We start from the raw sequence: 13049 nt of genomic DNA on the forward strand, positions 1-13049 counted from the left end.
TAGTGCAGCAAAACGTCTCGAGCACACACACACATAATCCTCTGCAGACGAAATTCTAAACAAATGAAAACTTAAATCCGTGCAGCGCTTCAGGGAGAACCAATGAGAACGCGAACCACAATCATGCTTCCGCTGAACATCGATGTAAAAACAAAATTGATTGTTTATAATCGCGACCACTAATTCACTCTCGCGGTCGACCTCTAGGTCGCGGTGTAGCTTACATCTTTGGCATGCGCTTACCCATTTGAATCCATGTGTTTGTGCCAGTATTGAGGTAGCGACCGCGACTTAAACCTCGACCTCGATCGCGAGGTATCTTTGGTATGCATTTACCCTTAGGATTGCAAGACCAAGACCAAGATCATACCTGCAATACTCGTACAAGACCAAGACCAACCTGAAAGAGTCTTGCAGACGTAATACTTAACTATTTTTTAAAAGTGGAAAGGAAGGGAATAATAATTATACCTTTCACTTGAATTATTTACCAATGACGTTCTTTGTTCCCAGATGTATTACGGAAACAGCATTAATGCGATATTAATTTGTACAAATTCCTAGAAAAATACGCGAGACATCCAATGCTAGTTACAGAAAGTCTGTAACCTCTGAATCAAATAGTGGTCAAGAGAGAAACATTTTCCATAGTGAGCACACTGTATGAATTCCAGATGTGAACAGTCATCTTCTTGACACATTTCGGCAAGACTATCTTTGGAGCAGAATTCTACGGTGTTTCGAATGAAGTAGATCTTTACTAATAAATATCCACTTTTGAGAAACGCATTTCGAATCATATCTTTGAATCTCGGGACCAAAAACTGAAAGTGTATAAACAAATGAAAACGCAGGGGGAAAAAAGTCAGTGTGCCAAATGTTGATGCATGAACCAACAAAAATTGCATCTGTTGTAAACATCACTATATTTTCGATATAGTGAAGTATGAAAAATACAAAATAAAAAATAAAAAATCGAAAGAAATAAATGGGAACGTGAAAAGCGGGAAATTCTTTTGTTTGATTCGATGCCTACCAAGAACAAAAAAAAGAAGCTATAAATGAAAACAAATCCATTTATTTGAAGTATTTGCTATAGGATCTAATGAATATTAAAGTTATTGTTTCAATAGTGCACACCAACTTTCGGAAAAGCCAGATAGAATAATGGCTGTGTTCCATTTTTTTTTTTTTTTTTTGTCTCCAACGTACATTATTGGTCAATGTGAATTATGCCTCTCGATAGCTTATTTTATAACCAAGGAATTTATATCACCCATGTCACTGTAATAATTACGATACAAGCTAGACGTAATTCTTAAAATCAATGATTTTTCAATTTGCAACTTTGCCTTAGACAGATGAATGGGTCACAGAGGGTTCATTCAGTTGTTCATGGTACCTAATTTTTTTGTGCTTGAATATACCTCTGTTATGTTTTTCTAATAAACTATTAGGGCCGCGGTGGCTCCGTGGTAGAGCGTTCACCTCTGGTGCATAGGGTCGTTGGTTCAATTCCAGCTCGCGCCAAGTGAGCTTTGTGGTGGACAAACACCGTGTGCATGGGTTTTCACGGGGTTCTCCTGTTTTCTCAGTTTCTTAATTCCACCATTTTCTTCATTTCTCATCATCACCGTCTCCTTTAGCCTAGCCGGTATAACCGTGCGACGTAAAATAAAGATTTCATTTTATATTTCTATTGTCTGTTTCACATAAAAGGATAGGAAAAAGAAGAAGTTTTTCCCCCCACCACGCTCAAGTACAGGTGAATGTTGGTGTTCCGTCTTCCACCATCAGCCCCCGCACACGGAGGTATAGAGTGTATTTAAATATGTCTAGGCCTAAATAATAAATTACAACTTTCATAATAACATTGAGTATTTTAAAACACTTAATGACATTTACCTGCATTAGTGAGTAAGTAGCACATGTGTCATTTTAATGGAAATTTTATTGAACAGTTGTATTGTTTATTTTCCTTCTTTTTTGGCAGTCGGGGTTATGACATAATGTTGGAATGGCAAGGGATGTCAGGGTTGGTAATTGAATTGGTATTTACTGCTTTGATAAATGAATTTTATAATATAAAATAGGAAACCAAGTACAATATGTATGGGTAAATTATCAGTGCGTTAAGATAATAACAATAGAACCTGAAATAATAATAATAATAATAATAATAATAATAATAATAATAATAATAATAATAATACACTTCTTGTTTCCTCTCTTATATACATGTGTTCTTACATTAAAAAGAACCAGAAGAAAAATAACCAAATGTATACACACTGATAATAGTGAATAAATGCGTCTCGCCCCGGGCGCCTCAACTCAGGCAAATGCCCTGGTTTCTATTGATTATTTTTCAATGAAATCATTTTCCTACGTTTTTCTCTTCGTACGTACACCTGATGTGATGGTGGCAAAGTATCTTTTTTTGTTTGTTGTTTATTAATACGCGGCGATAAATTTACGGTAAAGCATCATACATACAAGATTCATCAACATTGAAGTCTTCTGAGTTTATTAAGGGGGAAAATTTGTTATGGTGGACTTAGAAAAACAATCCCAGATTGATTGAAGCCTGACACGAAATAGTAACTGCAGATGCTACGTAATTTGAACAGGCCCATGTCTGAGTCTGTCGTTTCAAGCAAAATTATAATATTGGAGCTTAACCCTCACAGTGAATTTGACGCCCCTAAAATCACCTAAAATTTGGCGCCTTGTGTGGTTGCAATCCTCACCCAGCCCTTTCGTTGGCCTTGAGTTTAGCCAATTGATAATAGAGGAAATTGACTTTTGAATTGTTACTTGACTATTTTAATAAAAACGGAGTTGTCAACAGTCCTGACGACCGTTGAGGGGGAGGGAGAGTAACAGAAGTTTGGAAATGAAATTAAATCTTTGATTTTTACGTATCGCAGTTATGCCGGGTAGGCTAAAGGAGACTGTGATGACGAGAATGAATGAAACAGTGCAAAGAAAAAGTAGGAGGAAACAGGAGAACTCCGAGAAAATCTGCAAAAACAGTGCTTGTCCACCACAAAGCCCACTAAGCACGAGCTGGGATCGAACCAGGGCCTTATGCCCCAGAGGTGAACGCTGTACCACGGAGCCACCATGACCCCAACAAAAGTTTTTAGTTCTCACAGAACTCTTGTCTGGAGGTCAATGCAATTAATGGGTGCTATATATACTTGAATTTCATTATTTTCAACAGTCTATGGAGAGTTGAGTGAGAAAAGCAGGGCAGTCATCATCGGTATTTATAGCTATCAGAATTTTATTTAACGTTAGCAATTCATTACGGGAAAAGACCTGATGTACCTTTGATCGAATTGCCGATTTCGTGAAGTCGTCATAGTTTTCCGAGAGGGGAAATACTTGTACGCGTATTTTTGGGACTTATTAATTTATTTTCATTAAATTTAGCCTCCCGCCTACTTCTATAAACAGTTGCCTTTCCTACACTTGTCTGTTTTCCAGTCATGTCGGCGAATTCTTCAACAGTTAAATTAGGGTGTTGTTCTCTTAAAGCATGGAAGATATTCAAAATGCAACGCTTCTCACCACTTCGTAACGCTGTCCCGGGCTCATGTTTTATCGCAGAACTACTGCAAGCATCATGAATTGTCGCTTCACAAAGCACTAAATACGCAATTATTTACAATTTAATATGCACTAAAATTTGTTTCAGATAATATAAACTATACAAAACATAATGGATACAGAATACAATTTAATATGCACTAATTTCACACGACACTATATATAATATAGTTACCACACACGCTAAATTCATACAATATTTGCACAGGTCGATAGTCTGCGCACTCGATACTCAGACAGCCAGAAGATTACCTTCCTTGAAATTGTAAATAAAGACAGAATGTCGACAGGATTGGTTTGCTTTCTCTCCCGATTCTTAAGTGAAACAATGATGGAAATTAACTTTATAACGAATTAGTTCTTATTTCTAGAAATGCAATTTAATAAATAGGACTAAAGCCAAAACTTTAATACATAAATAGTAAAAAATACTTTTCTTAAAGACAACAATTAAAAACAGTAATTGTTTGTTATTTGGGGTTGACAGGTAAAAACAGCAGTCAGTGCTTTCTCGCCATCAGGTGCGAGCGAATTGACGTACGAATTTAGTGTGTACACGATTTTGTTTATTAGAGAAGCTTCCCTCCCTGTGAAGGTCAACGGCTTGATTTCCCCTCCGTACTGGAGAGTGGTGGGAGGAAGGGGAGTTTCCTATCAGGTTGCCTGGAATAGATCTTAATAGACTATATATTTGATTCAGAAGTCCGTGTAACACATTTATGATACTTTTTTGTCAGAAAAAAATGATAGAATTACATCAAAAGAAAGTAGACATATAGTAAAAGATCAAATCTTTACATCAATAGTTTCTCTGCTAAAGTAAGCAGTTTTATTAAGAAAGTGTATCTATCAAGTTACTAATATTGGAGCGGGATCCGGACTGGGAGAACCACTTTGAGTGCATCCCTGGTGAATATACAAGTAATATACAAGTATTATTTAAATAAAGTTACACATCTTTTCTTAAGAGGTTGAGATTCGCTGGATCTCTTCTCTGTAGATGCGTCCCTGCTATAGCGTTAAGGTGGATTTTCATGAAAGCGTCAGTTGTGTTCTTTGCTTAACACAACTTTCTGTTGGCTACACATAGAAATCATAAGCAACAAACACAACTGATTCTTGCATGAAAATCCGCCCTTACTCCTCTATAACACAAACCATCTTCATACAAGGTAAGAGCGCTGAAAGTGTGCCGAATATGAACAACAAAAACTAATTAGTTATTTTTAACCCGCTTATATATATATTTATCAGGTATTCGCTGTTTTTCCTGGTTCTATATCTAAATGCATATTTTCACATAATGCACTCCACCATTGATGTTTTTTAGAACACTATGCATAAAAAGTACTTAACCCTTGGAATAAATAGAGAAGAGTCCTAGATAGATACTCCACACAGTCATGTTCAAGGATTTCTTTTTTTGTTAGGTCGAGAGAAAGAGAGAGAGAGAGAGATTGAGAGAGAGTACAAACAATTCCACCAATCATCATGAAATTCCCCACCCCCTAATTCTATTGACGTCAAACAACAAAGCTCACTACATTGAAGCACCCATTGAAGCAGCAGAGAACACGGAGTTCGGAAGTGAAGCACTTGAATTACAATAGAAATTGTGTGATAAAAATGAGAAGGCAGCACAAACTAGCTATTTGATACACTCCAAGCAACTTCTCAAATGTTATACATAGACGTGTCCCATAACCTAGTATTCTGTGCATATATATGTTCAGAATCTAAGAGTGTTTTTCCCTTCTTTTTTTTTTTTATTGGAGTCATCAGGGCACAAAATGTGATTTTGTGGATGGCATAAAGTGGCATGTCATGCCTTTCACAAATTACGTATGTCAAGTAAATTGTAACCACGTGAACGACACGAGTGTCCTCTACGATAGGGTTGTCAGAGTGAATTGAAGGACCGGAAAGCAGCGCATAACAGGGCATGTGTGTAATTAAGAGACACAAATTTGAAAGTTAAGAGTATTTTTCGCGTATTATTATCATCGTTACTTACTTGTAACACTCAATTGCCATCACTATTAACCAAACGTACCCTATACCAAACTCTAAATGAAGGTAATACAATACATCAGTGATTAAGACTATTACTTTATTAGGGGCCATTGTGGCTCAGTGGTAGAGCGTTCACCTCTGGTGCATGGGATCCTTGGTTCGATCTCAGCTCGCGGCAAGTGAGCATTGTGGTGGACAAATACCGTCCGCGTGGTTTTCTACCACTTTCTTCATTCCACTATTTTCATTCATTTCTCATCGCAGTCTCCTTTAGTCTAGCCGTTATAATCGTCGGACGTAAAACTGAAAAAGAAAAAAAATATTATTCATAATTTTTTAAGCTACTCGTTATTGAAGAAGGATTCTATTTTCAGAACTGTTTTGTTGAAAACTTGACATGTTATTTTCAAGCTCATCTGAACATAAATTTTGACCACCACAAGTTCTGTTGACATTCTATCATTTAATCATAAAGATTTCATTATACTAAACATTCGTTCGCCTATGTGGGGACCGCGGTGGCTCAGAGGTAGCGGATCCGCATCTGGTGCATGGGGACCCTGGTTTGATCCCAGCTGACACCAAGCGGGCTTTGTGGTGGATAAATAACATGTGCGTGAGTTTTCTCAGGGTTCTTCCGTTTCTTCCCACTTTCTTCATTTCACCATTACCAAGTAGTATAGATGTTAGCCCAACAATTTTCCAACGAATTAACCGTTCCCCAACGTTGCACCAACTGTCTGTGCTACTCGGGTTCTCATCATCACCGTCTTCTTTAGCCTAACAGTATAACCATGGGACGTAAAACTGGAGGTTTTCATTTCGTTCGGCTATTGTGTAGTAAGTTAACTGACATGGTATTTATTATAGTTGGTTAGAGGAGACACAGTACCATCAAATCCAGTATAATTACGAATAATAAAGTCGTAGTTGTCCCTAAGGTGGAATACTAGTATTCTACTTCAGAAACGTAACTGAAATGCATATTTTGCTTTTTGAAGCACAGTTTTTGTGGTAAACATTGGTTGTTTGTTCTGTGATCGCCTCATTTTTATCAGCCTACATTTTAAGGCTCTCCCACCGGGAATCAAACCCGGAACCACTACAATCTGGATAAGAAGATCAGTAATATTTTTCAAAACTTAGCATCCACTTTCTTTTCTAATGATGCATATTTACAGCCACAGATGGCAAATTCTGATGCACTTGCTAGCGGCAAAGAGCTCAAAAAGATGAAGAATACATGGTTCTCAATATGGTAGCCCAGTGGTTCTCAAACTTTCCGATAACTCGGACCCCCTGTTCATTCGGAAAGTGATCTGCGAACCCCCTTGTAATCCTATGAAATGAAAATGAAATCTTTAAATTTTACGTCCCACGGTTATGCCAGTTAGGCTAAAGGAGACGGTGATGATGAGAAATGAATGAAATGGTGGAATGAAGAAAGTGGGAGGAAACGGGAGAATCAGAGAAAACCCACGAGCAGGGTGTTTGTCCACCACAAAGTCCACACGGCGTGAGCTGGGATCGAACTAAGGACCCCAAGCACCGGAGGTGAACGCTCTACCACTGAGCCACCGCACCCCCTCCCCTTGCAGTAGTAGTGGTCGACGTATGGCGAACTGAGTCAGCAAAAATTCCTCGATTCTGATTGGCTGAGAGAGGTCACGTGACGTTAGGCCCCGTCCACGCGGGAAATTCAAATTTTCAGGTCACGTGGTATGACGTCATGAGTCACCCCGCGGGGAAATCCCTCATTCTCTTTTATGACTAGGATTTTTGAAATTTGTTCCCTTTTACGGGTAAGATGTGTGATTCTGATTGGTTGACAGCTGTCACGTGATCTTAGACCCTGCGATATTTGAAATTCGTTCCCTTTTACGGGTAAGATGAGTGTTTATGATTGGCTGACAGAGGTCACGTGATCTTAGGCTCAGGGATTTTTTAAAATTCGTTCCCTTTTATGGGTAAGATGAGTGGTTTGGTACCTTGAATTTGATTGGTTGATAGCGGTCACATGATCTTAGACCCTGGGTTTTGAAATTTGGGTATCCTCTTTGATGCGTGCTTTGGTACCTCGATTCTGATTGGCCGACAGAGGTTACATGATCTTAGACCCGCTACACGGTGAACAGGTCACATGGTATGACGTCATGTTTTACCCTTGCGGGGAAATCCATTACTAATTCGTTTCCTTTTACGGGTAAGATGAGTGCTTTGGTACCTTGATTCTGATTGGATGATAGAGATCACGTGATTTTAGGTCCTAGGATTTTTGAAATTAGGGTGTCCTTTCTGATGTATACTTTGGTACCTCGATTCTGATTGGTTGATAGAGGTCACATGATTTTAGACCCATCACACGGTGAACAGATTACATGGGAAAACCCCTCACTCATTTGTTTCCTTTTACAGGTAAGATGAATGTTTTGGTACCTCAATTTTGATTGGAGGATAGAAGTCACATGATCTTAGCCCCCCCCAGTTCATGAGGGAAATACAGAGCGATATGACGGCGATCCATCCTAGACCGGGATCTTAGAATTTAGTTCCCTTTTTATGGTTATGCGTAAAGTTCCCATGAAGGGTTCAACCTCCTCCTTAAATAACCCTTTTTTTTTGGTATCATGATATTGTACTGAAGTTTACATTAAATATTATCGTTCTCTTTGGCAGATAAGATGATTCTTACCATGATGGAGATCCTGTCCTTGAATTAGTAGCCTATGTCTCTGGAAGTAACAATGGTGAAAGAGGGGTGTTGCTTGTAGATTTCTTATAACACATTGTTGTGAGTTTAAGCGATTTATTGCTCAGTAAGCGCTTCATTAATGGAAACAGTGTTGCCAGATTTTTTCTTACCGAATCTGCTCCGGTTCTTTTCGAAACGGTTCCGCAGAGTGCAAGAAATTTTAAACTAAAATTTTTTCGAACTAAAAAATTTTAAACAAAAATTTTCAAACAAAAAATTTTCGAACTAAAAAAATTGAAACAAAAAATTTTCGAACTAAAAATTTTGAAACAAAAATTTCAAAAAAAAAATCGAACTAAAAAATTTAAACACAAATTTTTCGAAAAATATTTTAAACTAAAAACTTTCGAACTAAAATTTTCGAACCCAAAAAATTTTCGAACTAAAAAATTTCAAAAAAATTTCGAACTAAAAAAATTGAAACAAAATTTTGTCGAAGTAAAACATTTTTTAAAAACAAAAGTTTCGAACTAAAGATGTAAATCACATCTAAAAATTTTCAAATCAAACTTTTTTTTCGAACTAAACTTTTAAAATTTTCGAACTAGAAATTTAAACCAAGTTTTAGAAAAATCCTAAGAAATGTTTCTCCAGGAATCGAACTCAGGTCTTTCAAACCAAAGACGTGTATCCTAACCGATTAGCTATGAATGAATTCGGTTTTAATCATGCTTGGTGGGTTTCGAACCATGGTCCTTGAAAAGGATACACATATACTTTAAGAAAATAAATCTGACAGTGTAACACTTCTCAAATCAAACTTTTTATCGAACTAAACTTTTAAAATTTTCGAACTAGAAATTGAAACAAGTTTTAGAAAAATCCTAAGAAATGTTTCTCCAGGAATCGAACTCAGGTCTTTCAAACCAAAGATGTGTATGCTAACCGCTTAGCTATGAATGAATTCGGATTTAATCATGCTTGGAGGGTTTCGAACCATGGTTCTTGAAAAGGATACACTTATACTTTAAGAAAATAAATCTGACAGTGTAACGCTTCCGTTCGTGGATTAAAATAAAATGCTGATAGACTTCTTTGTGTGACGACATAGAAGCACATATGATTGAAAATGCAAACGTCAGCGGATCGCATTACTTTTTGTTTTACTACGAACGTGTCAGCATGATTCATGGAAAAAAAAGCAAACATTGACATTCTCGTATGGAATATGAGGAAAATGAAATGTCGTCACAGTTACGACAGGTAGTGACATGATCCTGACAGAAAGCATTTGGGTTCAGAACTGCGATACTATATGATGTAACTATTGAGAAACTTGAATGACGTCACGATCGATTGTTACACATCGTTTTCGTTCGTGATTCATGACAAAAGCAGCGAGCGTTTTGATTGGTTCGTTGTGATGTCATTTTATAAATTTCCTCGTTTCTGATTGGCTGACGGTGACATCGTTTTCACAACGACCTAAATAAAAATCTAAATTTCATTTTTCAAATCCTACATCGCTCTCAACTATCGAGTGAAGAAGATCTCCTTTTAAAAGTGTTTTCATTTAAGCTTCATTGCACCGATTTTTTATTCATTGAATTGAGGTAAGTTCAGTGAGATTTTATTTGTCACACAAGATTCGAAAATCATTTGTGGGCGGATCACGAATACAGTGTTTTACTTTTAGTACGAAATATTTAGACTATGAGGAATTAGTGGAATGGGAAAGTGAGAGTACGAATCAGGAACCCCCACACATTAGAAGTAAGCACGAGAAATGATATGGTTTAGCGACCCTTCAGCAAGCGCCCGTCGGGAATTGAACCATGGCCAGAAAAATGTGTGCGCTTAGTTTTGAAAAGAATGCATTACAAAATTTCAGAAACTATGCCTGAGAATAATATGGTTCGATTCCCTTTGAAAGCATTAGCGGCCCCTTCAGCTTAACGTGATATTCGAGCAATCACCTGGGATTGAACCAAGGCCAGAGGTGTGTACGTCAACCATTTAGCTTAGTTTTGAAAAGAATGTATGATAACGCATGAGAATATTAAATTTCAGAAAAGGCTTGACAGCGATCCGATGTGGGAAAGCAAACCCCCACCGAGGATTGAACCAGAGCCTTCCACGTTAGAAGCATGTACGCTAACCACTTAGCCACGAGTGCATGAATATGTGGTTAAAAGATTTACGCTATACAGATTTTGTTTTGACAATTACGTATGTGTTACGTTAATGGTTGGTAAATCTCTTCAACTTGCAAACGCATCATTTAAAGGTCGTTGTGAGTGGGAAAAAATGCTTACGCGTACTTTCTAACATCTCAGTACTGTTGAAACATTCATTCATTTCATGCATTCTTTTTTTATCACTATAGAATGGTAGGTCAGTTACATGCTGATGTAATGCTCTCGAGTTTGACAGCAATAAAACACACATTTCAGTAACATAATTATTTAAAAAAAAAACTTTGATTTCTAGTACATGTGCTTTCATAATGAGATTCTGAACGTCACCGCCAGGAATCAAACTCAGGACCTTTACATGAATTGCTTAGTTAATTATTTATCATGAATGTTATGATTTCCTGGGCTAAGCGGTTAGCATACGCGTCTTTCACATGGGAGACCAGGGTTCGATTCCCGGCGGGGAGCTCATGTGGTTCGGATTCCACGTTAATCAGTAGGTCCACGTCTCATATAGCCTCGCTGCTGAAAGGGACGCTAAACTAAAAAATCAAAAAATCAACTCAAATTCACGCTGCTCAATTCCTTTTTTCCCATTACATATTTGTTTTACCGTAACTGTTTGTTTGTTTTCATTTTTAATCATGGTCCAATCGGGTTTTACTGTTTGTAATGAAATCACTCGTCATTATAGACGATTTATGTACGTTTATGTATTATGAGGCGTGTACGTCAACCATTTAGCTTAGTTTTGAAAAGAATGTATGATAACGTGTGAGAATATTAAATTACAGAAAAGGCTTGACATCGACCCCGACGTGGAAAAGCAAACCCACCGAGGCTTGAACCAGGACCTTCCACGTCCGAACCATGTACGCTAACCGCTTAGTCACAATAATAAAAAAAAAATACGCTATACAGATTTTGTTTCGACAATTACGTATGTGTATCGTTAATGCTTGATGAATCTCTTCAACTTGCAAACGCATCATTTAAAGGTCGTTGTGAGTGGGGAAAAAAAAAATGCTTACGCGTGCTTTATCACATCTCAGTACTGATGAAACATTCATTCATTTCATGCATTCTTTTTATCACTATAGAATGGTAGGTCAGTTACATGCTGATGTAGTGCTCTCGAGTTTGACAGCAATAAAACACTCATTTCAGTAACATAATTATTTTTAAAAAAACTTTGATTTCTAATACATGTGTTTTCATAATGAGATTCTGAACGCCACCGCCAGGGAATCAAACTCAGGACCTTTACATGAATTGTTTAGTTAAGAATTTATCATGAATGTTATGATTTCATGTTTATCAAGTGATTAAGATTTTTCTTTCTTCTTTTCTTTTGTAGTAAATTCACGCTGCTCAATTCCTTTTTTTCCCCACATTACATATTTGTTTTACCGTACCTACCTGTTTGTTTTCTCCTTTTATTAACATGGCCGAATCGGGTTTTATTGTTCGCAATGAAATCACTCGCCATTATAGACGATTTAACATCGAGGGCAGAATGCTCGAAATTCAATTCAACGCACCGCCCGTAGGAACCGATATCATACAGTATGTACATAACAGTTTCCAAGCAATGCTAGACCATTTGTTAGCCAATGTCGACGATGAGGCGATGGTTGGTTTATCAGTAATATCACCACGGAATACGAATAAACCGTTTTGGGTGAGTTTTCGCCAAGCACGAAACTTGACACTGGAAACGATGTGGGCCTCATTCGAAAGAGTGTTACAAAGTAACAATGCATTTCTCCTGCACGAACCATTCACTGTTCATTTTCATCGTGTGGATATTCCACGTGGCTATGGCGGTTTGCGGCAAGGAGTACTTCAAAATGAAGAATTATTACGTTGCAAGCGAGGGATTGTACGTGTAAAAAATCAAGATTCAAGGTGCCTGGCGTACGCCCTTGTTATTGCTATTGGCCTGAAAAAATACAAGAATGTAGATGTGAAACGACATAAGCAATATAAAGATCAATCAAAATGTGTTGTGGACGATGAAGTGGATGCATTATGTGCAAATGCAGGAGTGAATTTGGATCATGGTGCCAGTGTAAATGAAATACGACAATTCCAGGCATACCTCAAAGAATATAAAATTACAGTGTATACCAGTTTCACAGGTCATGACATCATGTACGAGGGGCCCAACGACGAAAATCGCACTCCCATAAATTTGATTTGTTTAGCTGGACATTTTGACATCATCCAATCTTTAACTGCTTGTTTTGCAACCAATTTCTACTGTGAAGCGTGCCATAAAAAATACAGTGAACGTAACAGACATGTGAAAAATTGTCCTGTAACATGCTCCAAATGTCTACAGAGACCTCTATGCGACAAGAACCAAACGCTAGTGCTGTGCAACGACTGCAATCGTCAATTTTACGGCGAACAATGTTTTAACAATCATCGTAATATTGTATATCATCGTGGGGAACCTGTATGCAAAATGGTGCAGCAATGTACTAGATGTTACAGAGTTTATTCTTTTGTGCATACAGGACAACGACTTC

General features: G+C 37.6%; 1 protein-coding gene across 2 annotated transcripts in view; it reads right to left on the reverse strand.

The window, feature by feature from the left end:
* Rph (Rabphilin) overlaps positions 1 to 13049 on the reverse strand; it is a 689315-nt gene that overhangs the window by 48790 nt on the left and 627476 nt on the right. The window lies entirely within an intron of this gene.

Source organism: Thermobia domestica, chromosome 8, assembly GCF_964235325.1.
Source record: "Thermobia domestica chromosome 8, izTheDome1.hap1.1, whole genome shotgun sequence".
In the NCBI taxonomy this organism is placed as follows: domain Eukaryota; kingdom Metazoa; phylum Arthropoda; class Insecta; order Zygentoma; family Lepismatidae; genus Thermobia; species Thermobia domestica.